General features: G+C 38.4%; 1 protein-coding gene across 1 annotated transcript in view; it reads left to right on the plus strand.

The window, feature by feature from the left end:
- Positions 1 to 6,011: 6,011 nt before the first annotated feature.
- The window catches only part of garre1 (granule associated Rac and RHOG effector 1), a 64,991-nt gene continuing 57,460 nt past the window's right edge, over positions 6,012 to 13,542 (plus strand). Inside the window, exon 1 of the mRNA XM_061964570.2 lies at positions 6,012 to 6,095. The gene's annotated coding sequence lies outside the window, so the exon portion shown is untranslated. The remainder of the gene's footprint in view (positions 6,096 to 13,542) is intronic.

Here is a 13,542-nt window from a genome sequence, read left to right on the forward strand (position 1 = left end):
TGTTTGGGTCCCTATCAAAAAGGTTAATTTGTTCAACCTTGGCCCGCGGCTTTGTTCAGTTTTAAATTTTGGCCCACTCTGTATTTGAGTTTGACACCCCTTGTTACGGCTACTCTTGCTTTCAAAAAGTTCGAAAAAAATAAAAATAAAGTAATGCAGAGTAGTCTTGACGAGGAGGTGTTTGACTCACTAAATTCCTTAATAAGCACTCGCGGAGATATGTCGAGATTCCAAATGATCATAATTTATTTTCACAAACAAAACATATTCTCCTTGGTTGACTTTCAAAATAATCAAAATAACTTATTTAGCGTGGCTTCCAATTAATTTAGCGGTAAACAAACTGTTTCACTCCTCACTCCTTCAACATGATAGACAGACAGGCCCGGCCCTAACCAATCTGGCGCCCTAGGCAAGATTTTAGGTGGCGCCCCCCCACATCGGCAGTGAAGTGTATATACTCACAAGAACCCGAATAGCTTTGTCTTTGACCTTTTTTTTTTTACTTACAACTATACCTAATATATAAAGGGGTGGAAAAGTGACGATTACCTGCAGGGCAAACATTAGCTAACCAGAAGGCAATAACAATGTAAACAAAAAACACCTGCTTGATAGAGATCTAATACAAACATTTATATGCACGTACAACACTTAGAACTTTTAGCATATCAGTATGTGGAATTAAATTATGGAATGGATTAAGTAAAAAAGTTAAAAATGGTACTGATATGATCCAGTTTAAGAGGTTGTTCAAAATAATAGTGCTTACAGAGTACAAAGAAGAAGAATAATGAGAAATACTTTCAACCTTATTGAAAATAAGATATTCTTCATCTCAGTATGTTAATAATGACTGAATTAATTAATTAATTACATATTACAAAACTGTTGTATACTAACTCATAGATGTTATTTTATTATATAAAAAGGTCAGTAAATGATTCTATATTTTGTAAACGCTTTGAAGTGGGAAAGAGGTAGGATTAAATAAGCTTTGCTTCTTCCTACTCCTTTTCGGGCATGATGTAAAATGAAATGATATGAAATTGTGTGATGTATTATGATGTAAGTGTGTTCATGTTCCAAATAAACTAAAGAAAGAAAGAAATGTCCCTGAGGAATGTAAAGTGGGAGTACTGTAATTACCTAACGTTACATTATTATTTTCCATAACAATTTAGCCCCCTCCACAATATTAACCCGACGTTAAAACAGAACTAGCTATTTATTGATTAGCAATTGCCGAATCATGTAACATTAGCTTAATGCTAAAAAGCCAGGTTACTATCACATTCTGTAACAGACAAATAATTTCATGTAGGCTAACGTTACCTACCTGCTACCTCTGTCTTTTCTCGTTTCTCCTCCTCTTCTTTTCTCTTTTTTCTTCCCTGGGCACCTGACAGTTTTGGCATCTTGTGTTGATTTTTTGATGTGGTGACGTCCAAAAAGAGTCATGATACGGGAAGGGAGGGGGCGCACCGTGCGGGGGAGGAGGGGGGGGCGTAATGTTGTAACAAATAATATTTCTATTAAATAGGCTTTACTTTGCATTTTAATTAACGTGGGATTATTTTTTGTATTTAGAAATAATAGTACCAACTTATTTATTTATTTATTTATTTTCTCCCAACATTTGTGGCACTGGCGTGCATTTGCCTATACGGCCTATGCCACGGGCCGGCACTGTAGACAGACAAAGGGCACCCAGCTGTCCCGTCTTCTTAATTATAGGAGGAGGAAGTGGCTCACCAGTAGGAGCGTGAGCAGCTGAAAACAATCAGTCAATCACAATGAAGTCTAAAACATCCAATAATTCATTAACATCATTATTGACATTATTTGATTTCATTGTCAAAACAATTAATAAATAAATAATATAGATAGGCTCCAACACCCCTGCTTTAGAGAATATATTTGCATAATGAAGTAAGAAAAAATAATATTTAAAATAACTAATGTTTTTTCCCCCCCATGGTTAATCTATTTTTTAATTTATTTTCAAAGAACTCTTTTTTTAAAAATAATGTCGTATTACTTCCATTAATTTATTTTAAATATCTACAGTGTATAAATGAATATGTTTGAATATACAGGACATGTAATATTATTATATACAATATTATAAAATAAAACCTGCTCTAATACATAAAAATTATCATCTAAAATGCAATGCCCCTTTAAAAAACTGAATTCAAGAAATTACTTATAGTTGTAATTACAATTTAAATAATATATTTGCATAATAAAATAAGATAAAATTAATATTTAAAACAACTAATTAATTTTTCCCCAGAGTTAATTTGTTTTTTTGTTTTTTTTTGTTTTTCCAGAAAAAGCACTTTTTTTTTTAAAATGATGTCGTATTACTTCCATTAATTTATTGTAAATGTCCATATACATTAATATGTCTGTATATACAGTACATGTAATATTATTATATACAATATCATTATTATATTATTAAATAAAACCTGCTCTAATACATTAAAATGATCATCTAAAATGCAATACCCCTTTGGAAAAAAAATAAAATGTATATATATAGCTGTACTCACAATTTGAAAAGTAAATTTTTATAACAAATTAAGGTCAAATAAATATTCAAAATAACTAATGTATTTTTTTTCGCATCTTTATCCAAATCTTCCAAGAACCTGATTTAAAAATTATGTCTTATCACTTCTAATAATTTGTTTTTAATATGTATATAATTAACAAGATGATATATAATATGCTTACAGTACATGTAGTATTATTAATATATCATTAAAAAAGGTGCTCTAATATTTAAAAAAAAGATAATCTAAAATGAAATACCGCTTTAAAAAACAAATAAAAGAAATTATACATAGCCGTACTAACAATAAAAATACATATTTATGAAATAAATTCAGATAAAATAAATATTTTAAATAACTAATGTATTTTTTCCACAACAAATGTATTTTTTCCGCTGTAATACATAGTAAATTATCATCGAAAATGCAAAACCTCTTTACAAAAACAGAATTTAAGAAATGATTTAGAGCGCTACTTAGAGTTTAAAAATACATATATTTGTAAACCAAACCTAGGCCATAACGTGTCATATAAATACATTCATCAGTCACATAAGATACATCTACACTTCATATATGATAAATATAACACTGATCATTTTTCAAAAAATAGTAAAATCGTAAAAAAACAGCCCCTTTAAAAGCTGCATTTTTTAATATTATATGTAGCATTTTTAAACTCAATTTTTTAAAAGCACATTCATATAATACAATTACATCATTTAATGCACTTGTATTCAATTGCTGTATTTACTTATCGTATTACATATGCATTTATAATAATTTTCCTTTTATTACTCTAATGGCTTGATTAATCTGTACAGAACTCTAAATAAACGGACCTGACGAATTTTGTAAATATTATCCGTCATAGGGACAAGCGTAAAAAAGGATGGATGGATGGATAGTTAAACACCCCCCCCCCCCCCCCCCCTCCCACATCCCACATCCCCGGATTGTAAATAACTAAATGTAAATAATCAAATGTATATACTTGTACTTATGCTTTCTGAACTCACGATGTTCTCTGCTCGCTGTACATATCCTACCAAGTCAGATTTACACTGTTTCAATGTCCATTTCTCTGATGATGCAAACATTTAACTCTCAACTACAGAGTCAGTAGAATAATGTGTGAGTGACAGGAAGAAAAGCTCAGACTGTACTTTGTAATGTTGTGATGCAAAGAAATAAGTATTTTAGGACAATAGCGAATAGTTTTTAAAACATTCAACTGTCAACTACAAGGGGCAGATGAGATCCGCCCCGAGTTCCTTAAGGCTCTGGACGCTGTGGGGCTGTCTTGGTTGACAAGACTCTGCAGCATCGCGTGGACATCGGGGGCGGTACCTCTGGATTGGCAGACCGGGGTGGTGGTTCCTCTCTTTAAGAAGGGGAACCGGAGGGTGTGTTCTAACTATCGTGGGATCACACTCCTCAGCCTTCCCGGTAAGGTCTATTCAGGTGTACTGGAGAGGAGGCTAAGCCGGATAGTCGAACCTCGGATTCAGGAGGAACAGTGTGGTTTTCGTCCTGGTCGTGGAACTGTGGACCAGCTCTATAATCTCCGCGGGGTCCTTGTGGGTACATGGGAGTTTGCCCAACCAGTCTACATGTGCTTTGTGGACTTGGAGAAGGCATTCGACCGTGTCCCTCGGGAGGTCCTGTGGGGAGTGCTCAGAGAGTATGGGGTATCGGACTGTCTGATTGTGGCGGTCCGCTCCCTGTATGATCAGTGTCAGAGCTTGGTCCGCATTGCCGGCAGTAAGTCGGACACGTTTCCAGTGAGGGTTGGACTCCGCCAAGGCTGCTCTTTGTCACCGATTCTGTTCATAACTTTTATGGACAGAATTTCTAGGCGCAGTCAAGGCGTTGAGGGGATCTGGTTTGGTGGCTGCAGGATTAGGTCTCTGCTTTTTGCAGATGATGTGGTCCTGATGGCTTCATTTGGCCAGGATCTTCAGCTCCCACTGGATCGGTTCGCAGCCGAGTGTGAAGCGACTGGGATGAGAATCAACACCTCCAAGTCCGAGTCCATGGTTCTCGCCCGGAAAAGGGTGGAGTGCCATCTCCGGGTTGCGGAGGAGACCTTGCCCCAAGTGGAGGAGTTCAAGTACCTCGGAGTCTTGTTCACGAGTGAGGGAAGAGTGTATCGTGAGATCGACAGACGGATCGGTGCGGCGTCTTCAGTAATGCGGACGTTGTATCGATCCGTTGTGGTGAAGAAGGAGCTGAGCCGGAAGACAAAGCTCTCAATTTACCGGTCGATCTACGCTCCCATCCTCACCTATGGTCATGAGCTTTGGGTCATGACCAAAAGGACAAGATCACGGGTACAAGCGGCCGAAATGAGTTTCCTCCGCCGGGTGGCGGGGCTCTCCCTTAGACATAGGGTGAGAAGCTCTGCCATCCGGGGGGAGCTCAAAGTAAAGCCGCTGCTCCTCCACATGGAGAGGAGCCAGATGAGGTGGTTCGGGCATCTGGTCAGGATGCCACCCGAGCGCCTCCCTAGGGAGGTGTTTAGGGCACGTTTGACCGGCAGGAGGCCACGGGGAAGACCCAGGACACGTTGGGAAGACTATGTCTCCCGGCTGGCCTGGGAACGCCTCGGGATCCCCCGGGAAGAGCTGGACGAAGTGGCTGGGGAGAGGGAAGTCTGGGCTTCTCTGCTTAGGCTGCTGCCCCCGCGACCCGACCTCGGATAAGCGGAAGAAGATAGATGGATGGAAGGATGGATGGATGTCAACTACAGAGTCAGTAGAATAATGTGTGAGTGACAGGAAGAAAAGCTCAGAATGTACTTTGTAATGTTGTGATACAAAAAAAAGAAATATTCAACTACAGTATTAGTAGAATGATATTTAGAATGTACTTTGTAATGTTGTGATACAAATAAAAAACTTATATTATTAAATAAAACCTGATGCAATTGTTGATGACTAAGTGCTGATATCAACCAAACCCTCCTCATCCCACCCCCCGGATTGTAAATATTGTACAAAATGTAAATAATTCAATGTATATACTCTGATGATTAACTCTAAATAAACGGACCTGACTCATTTTGTAAATATTATCCGTCATAGGGACAAGCGGTAGAAATGGATGGATAGTTAAACACAGTATCTAATATTTGTGATGTGAAGCTGTTATCTATCGCCCCCTAGTGACGACATTGGGTGAAAACAACGTGAAGAGGATGCAATAGCCATTTGTAAACGCTAGAGGGCAACACAATCTTAGTCTTTGTGACGCGCACCTCCTGGTTATCAAAGAGCATTTTTTTTTTCCTTTTTATTGTGTCACTTTACTTTTGGCTTTTTACTGTAACGTACGAACGAACATTTTAAGTTCCACGTACTTATTTTGTTTTTACGCCGCGTCACATGTCGTCGTGTGCTGTCCGGGATCTTTGTTTTGGAAAGTCTCCAACCGGAAGTGTGTGCTCTTATTGAGACAGTCTTGGCCGCTCGTCACACGCCAGGCAGTCAGGCGGGGAGCTGCGCTGTCAAGAGGGTGGACGCCGAGCTGGTGAGCGACGCCGCTATTTCACAAACGTTTCGCTTCTTCTCTCTTTACACTTTTTCGCTTGCGACCGGCTGACTTTTGTCGTCTCTCTGCTTTGTTGTGTGTTCGAAAAAAGCCATTTGCTCGGTGCCTTTTATGGATTTTTTAGTCGTGTCGCAGCGAAAGCTAGCAAAGCAGCTAATGCTAGCAAGCTACCGAGATGAAACAACCGTGCGCCTATTATCGGACGCACCCTTAGTCACGTCCGCTATTAATCCTCCAAATGGACACTTGGATGTCTCCAGGACACATTGTTGCATAAATAAACATAATTTCATCTCCTGGTGAAGCCACCACCTTGGCTACAAAGAGGGTGGAGCGACTCCTGTGTTGTTTCTATTACGGAAGACATTAAAGCCTGCTTTAGCTTATCACCATTGCCTTGACAACGAATGCATGGCGGAGGAGGTTAAGAGTGTGTAATTAATCCCAAAAAAATGCCATGCTTTGCTGTGTAATTACGCAGCTACAGGTCTGTCCGATAATAGACCCTGTTGCCCCTTACAAAGAGTACAAGTTAAGTTGAGATAGTACCCTGGCTGTATTGTGTATGTTCGTATCTGAGGTCGGGAGCGAGCGAAAGCTATTTTTCAGACCACCCGGCTTCCACGGATATTTAGCTTTTTGGGGGAAAAATATCTCTTATGTTTTGTTTCTCGTGGATGACTCCTTGTTTAGCTGCAACGACACGCCAAACACGTCACTTGTACAAATGATTGCTGCGACAAGGTGCTCGCAACATGTCATCTTTGGCGAGTATCGATGAAACCGGCCCCGGAGAGTGGGGATTCCGCGGCGACTTCCTGCCAAATAGTGATCAAACCCAGTAGTCAGTGCACACTATACCACTTTAAACAGTGTTTCACCAGGTGAGGCAGAGATACCTTTGGAGTTTTTTTAACTTGAATTCATATGTGCATTGTTGATTTAGGTTGCACGTTACAATAATAGGTAAATATAGTAAAAGTATGTGGGCTTTGTACCGAGGATGTCGTTGTGGCTTGTGCAGCCCTTAGAGACACTTGTGATTTAGGGCTATATAAATAAAGATTGATTGATTGATTGAAAAAGAAGGGAGTAATTAGCTTTCATAAAAACGTTATCATAATGACATTATGATATGATAAATGGCGCCTATGCTCCCAACATGTCATCTTTGGCGAGTAGTATCGATGATACCAGCCTCGGAGAGTGGGGGTTCCGTGACGACTTCCTGCCAAATAGTGATCAAAACGAATAGTCAGTGCACACTATAGCGCTTTAAACAGTGACTCACCAGGTGAGGCATAGATACTTTATTTTATTATTATTTTTATTAACTTAAATTCATATGTGCATTGTTGATTTAGGTTGCACATTAGAATAACGGGAACAAGAAGGGAGTAATTAGCTTTCATAAAAACGTTATCATAATGATATTATGAATGGCGCCTATGCTCCCAACATGTCATCTTTGGCAAGTAGTATCGATGAAACCAGCCCCGGAAAGTGGGGAATCCGTGAAGACTTCCTGCCAAATAGTGATCAAAACGAGTAGTCAGTGCACACTATACGCTTTAAACAGTGCCGTGTGGTGAACTAAACACTTGGTGTTTATGTACATTTCTAAGGACAAGGTGATTTTAATTCCAACACACTCAAGATGATCTACTGGGAGGGTTATTTGTTCACTTTTAATGTTTTCCCTTATGTAAATCATAACTCCTCCCCCTCTCCCACTTCATCTGTCTTTTCTGTAAATCTTGTACCCCGGGACATTAATTAGAGCAAAAGGTGTTGTAGGGTTTAACCATGTCTCCGATAGACAAAGGTAATCCAGATTAGAGTCTGACAGTAACTGCTGGATTTGTTCAGTCTTTTGGACAACACTTCTAATATGAAGGTGACCCCCAAATATTCCTTTGGGCTTTGCATTTTGGTCCCATAATATTTGTGCATGGTTTACAGTTTGAAACATCTTTTTAGCTCATTATTTGGAAGCAGCTGTGTTATTTGGAATTTTAGCTCTATGCTGTTTACGGGGTCCAGTATTACCAGCATTACTTGATTCAGTCTTACTCACGACTGTGCTGGTATCGACCAAATGCCTAGGCTTGCATCCCAGGTCTGGTAGATGAGCACAGATGTCATCGATTTGTTGTTGCGAGCGTGCTCCACGTGCACCACCCTGCCCGGGCCACGGCGCAAACCCCCGAGTAGTATCGATGAAACCAGCCTCGGAGAGTGCGGATTCCGCGACGACTTCCTGCCATATAGTGATCAAAACGAGTAGTCATTGCACACTATAGCGCTTTAAACACTGACGTGCGGTGAACTAAACACCAGGTGAGGAATAGATACTTTTGGAGGTTTTTTTCTTCTTCTTTTTTTTTTTTTTACTTAAATTCATATGTGCAGCATTTATCATGGTTGATTTAGGTTGCACATTAGAATAACAGGAAAAAGAAGGGAGTAATTAGCTTTCATAAAAACGTTGTCATAATGATATTATGATATGATAAATGGCGCCTATGCTCCCAACATGTCATCTTTGGCGAGTAGTATCGATGAAATCGGCCTCGGAGAGTGGGGATTCCGCGACGACTTCCTGCCAAATAGTGATCAAAACGAGTAGTCAGTGCACACTATAGCGCTTTAAACAGTGACGTGTGGTGAACTATACACCAGGTGAGGCATAGATACTTCTGGAGGATTTTTATTCTTTTTTTTTAACTTAAAATTCATATGTGCAGCTCTAATCATGGTTGATTTAGGTTGCACATTAGAATAACTGAAAAATGAAGGGAGTAATTAACTTTAATAAAAACGTTATCATAATGATATTATGATATGATAAATGGCGCCTATGCTCCCAACATGTCATCTTTGGCGAGTATCGATGGAACCAGCCTCGGAGAGTGGGGATTCCGCGACGACTTCCTGCCAAATAGTGATCAAAACGAGCAGTCAGTGCACACTATAGCGCTTTAAACAGTGACTGCGGTGAACTAAACACCAGGTGAGGCATAGATACTTTTGGAGGTTTTTTTTTAGTTTTTTTACTTAAATTCATATGTGCATTGTTGATTTAGGTTGCACATTACAATAACAGGAAAAAGAACGGAGTAATTAACTTTCATAAAAACGTTATCATAATGACATTATGATATGATAAATGGCGCCTATGCTCCCAACATGTCATCTTTGGCAAGTAGTATCGATGAAACCAGCCTCGGAGAGTGGGGATTCCGTGAAGACTTCCTGCCAAATAGTGATCAAAACGAGCAGTCAGTGCACACTATAGCGCTTTAAACAGTGACGTGCGTTTAACTATACACCAGGTGAGGCATAGATACTTTTGGAGGTTTTTCTTCTTTTTTTTTTTTTATACTTAAATTCATATATGCAGCTTTAATCATTGTTGATTTAGGTTGCACATTAGAATAACTGGGAAAAAGAAGGGAGTAATTTGCTTTCATAAAGTTAAAGTTATCATAATGATATGATATGATAAATGGCACTTATGCTCCCAACATGTCATCTTTGGTGAGTATCGATGAAACGGGCCTCGTTCGGAGAGTGGGGATTCCGCGGCGACTTCCTGCCAAATAATGATCAAAACCAGTAGTCAGTGCACACTATAGCGCTTTAAACAGTGACTCATCAGGTGAGGCATAGATACTTTAGTTTTTTTTCTGTTTTTTTTTTTTTTACTTAAATTCATATGTGCATTGTTGATTTAAGTTGCACTTTAGAATAACAGGAAAAAGAAGGGAGTAATTAGCTTTCATAAAAGTGTTATCATAATGACATTATGATATGATAAATGCCGCAACATGTCATCTTTGGCGAGTAGTATCGATGAAATCAGCCTCGGAGAGTGGGGATTCCGCGACGACTTCCTGCCAAATAGTGGTCAAAACGATCAGTCAGTGCACACCATGGCGCTTTTAACAGTGACGTGCGGTGAACTAAACACCAGGTGAGGCATAGATACTTCTGGAGGATTTAACTTACATTTATATGTGCAGCTCTAATCATGGTTGATTTAGGTTGCACATTAGAATAACAGGAAAAAGAAGGGAGTAATTCGCTTTCAAAAAACTTTATCATAAAGATATTATGATATGATAAATTGGTCCTAAAAGTATTTGATAAAGTTGGTATTAAACACTTTTTGGTCCCTTTTTGCTTTTAACAAAATAAATCAAGTATTGTGAGTGTATCTTACCTTTCTGTATTTTTATCTGAAGCAGTAATAGCTATCCTCCATGAAAACATACTTTGTATGATCATTGTCTTAAAGTCCAGTTTAGATAAGTATTTAATCTTGGATACAGTATATAATCCTCCATATTGGCAGACACATTCATTTAATTCAATTTCATTCCAAGCAATAAAACAATATTTTTGCATCTGACAAAAAACACCCACAAATGCTGGCTTACTCTAATAAAAATGCCATGTTTGATATAAATAGTTTAAAAAAAAAAAAAGGCTGGCTTCCGCTGGAGAGAAAGGTGTCTGCTAGCTTCCGCAATTTTGACAATGAAAATGATCAAAATATACATGAACCACACTAAAAGTCACATAGAAAGCATAGACCAAAAGAGAAATATTCAAACTTATTTTATTACTATGTCTTTGAACATCTCATGGTTAAGCCAGTTTGCATGTTCTCTCCGTGACTGCGTGGGTTCCCTCCGGTTACTCCGGCTTCCTCCCGCCTCCAAAGACATGCACCTGGGGATAGGTTGATTGGCAACACTAAATTGGCCCTAGTGTGTGAATGTGTGTGAATGTTGTCTCTATCTGTGTTGGCCCTGTGATGAGGTGGCGACTTGTCCAGGGTGTACTCCGCCTTCAGCCCGAATGCAGCTGAGGTAGGCTCCAGCGACCCCAAATAGGGACAAGCGGTAGGAAATGGATGGATGGTTAAGCCACCTGGTGGCAAGGTGAGGCACTGCCTCACTTGCCTCCCCTGACAGCACGTCACTGGTGGTGAGAAATAATTTGCCATCAATCCCACATGGGGGGGTCAACGTCTACGCTCCCAGCATGTCATCTTTGGCGAGTATCGATGGCACCAGCCTCGGAGAGTGGGGATTCTGCGACGACTTCCTGCCAAATAGTGGTCAAAACGAGTAGTCAGTGCACATTATAGCGCTTTTATTTACCAGATAAGACCTCAATAGTTGCATATATGACTCACGTTATGTTTGTAAAGCATTTATAAAAATGACCTCATGTAAACCCCCGTGGGGCCACCTCGCTGTATAGAAGACACTTGAAGATGAAATATGACATGTGGAATGCGCTTCCTGTTTTGGTCGTTTTACTAGACTGAGAAAGTTGCTCCCTCACAGGCGTTTGCTTTGTAAAGCCTGCATCTAATTATAGGATGACCCTGAATATAAGACAACCCTTCCTTTTCCAGAAAGCTGCTCCCTCACGCGGATTTCGGAATATAAAGACAGTTGCTCCATTGACACCAATACATAACAGCACCCCCAAATGTAAGATGACCCCTCTTTTTCAAGACCTGACAAAAAGTGAGTGAAGCTGCTCACTCGTGTTATTTTCTCAACCTAAAGACACTGTCATGTATAAAATGGACCTGAATACATATCTCCCAAACATAAGGCGATCACACTTTTTTCAAGACACAACAGAGTGTAGCTGCTCTCTCACATGTTTTCTTGCAATGTAAAGTAAGGCTGCAACTGAGGATTATTTTAATAGTCGACTAGTGAGCGATCGTTTTTCGATTAGTCGACTTGTCAAACGATTATTGCTGATCTACTGTACACGTTTGAATTTCACGTTGATTTTAACACAGTTTCTAAACCTAATATAGTACATTCAATTGTAACATAAGAACCATAAATTACTGAGAAATTAGTAGTTTTACTCTCTTCGACAACGCATATTAAAATTATTCAACAGACTTAAAGTGCAAGATATCCTGTAAACATGACATCCGGTGCAAAACATATTTTTATCCAGTACTATATAGCTGTAGTTATATTATAAACACAAACATTCCTGATGGCCTATTAACTAAACTTTCGTTAAGCAACTCGTCAACATTAACAAATCTTTGTTGATTAATTTTTATTGTAAACTTTGTCGATTATGTCGACGAATCATTACAGTCCTAATGTAAAAACACATTTTACTGCATTTCTATATTCTGTTTTAGACACCTTCTTATATAAGACCCCACTTTTTCAAGACCCAATAGTGTGTACATTTTTTTGCAAGTTTAAATGCACGTTTTTTTCCTCAATTCAACATTAAAAAAAATCCGCAAGTAATAGTTTAACATTCACAACTGTCAGGCCAGCGTAAAAACAAAATTACTCACTATCAATAACAATACGTAAATACGATGAAATAGTCTTGCATCTTAAAGTGACTTGCCACACAAGTAGGGATGGGTACCGTTCACATTTGAACCAATACGCTACCAATTCCGGGTACCTGAGGAATTGATACCAATACCCAAACGGTACCAATTTTCGGGATTTTGGTAATAATAAATATTGTTTTTAACAATTAATTAAATGTATTTTTTTATTGCCACATGAAAATTAGCTGATTACTGTTCTCCAGTTACTATTATCATAGTATAAAGTATGACATTAAGTTGCAATTACAGTTGCAAGTCCAAGACCTTGGATAACAATATATATTAGCAACGTATATTAGCATGTATATTACCAATGTATATTAGCATCAAGCGAGCGCATTTTCTGAAAAGTGGAGCTTTATTTTACTTGCGTTGGCGTGTTTTTGAGTCAATTTCTTTGTTTGCATTAAAAATAGTATCACCTAGAGCAGGGGTCACCAACCTTTTTGAAACCAAGAGCTACTTCTTGGGTACTGATTAATGCGAAGGGGTACCAGTTTGAGACACACTTAAATAAATTGCCAGAAATAGCCAATTTGCTCAATTTACCTTTAACTCTGTTATTATTAATAATTAATGATATTTATCTTTGTGGAAACACTGATCATCTTAATGGTTTCGCACAATAAATGTATATAGAAACAGATAAATATCAATATGCAACACTTTATTTTTATATTTTCTCTTAAGAGCACATTTTTCAGATTGAACATTTTCAAATGATCACTTCTAAGACAGTCTTGTGAAATCACAATATCCCATTTTAACTAGCTAGCCACTAACATTTTTTAACAAATCATGAATTACTTTGCACCATGTTTGTACAAATAATAACTCATGTAAAATACAAAAGTCAACTCTCAAATTTTTAAATAAATCATGTCTTTGAACTGGACACCAAATCTGTTATCTGTTTCTTTGTCAGTTAGTGAAGACCAAGTCTTTAAAATATTTTCTTGGATTTTCAAATTCTATTTGAGTTTTGTCTCTCTTAGAATTAAAAATGTCGAGCAAAGCGAG

The sequence above is a fragment of the Nerophis lumbriciformis genome, linkage group LG06, assembly GCF_033978685.3.
Source record: "Nerophis lumbriciformis linkage group LG06, RoL_Nlum_v2.1, whole genome shotgun sequence".
Lineage (NCBI taxonomy): Eukaryota > Metazoa > Chordata > Actinopteri > Syngnathiformes > Syngnathidae > Nerophis > Nerophis lumbriciformis.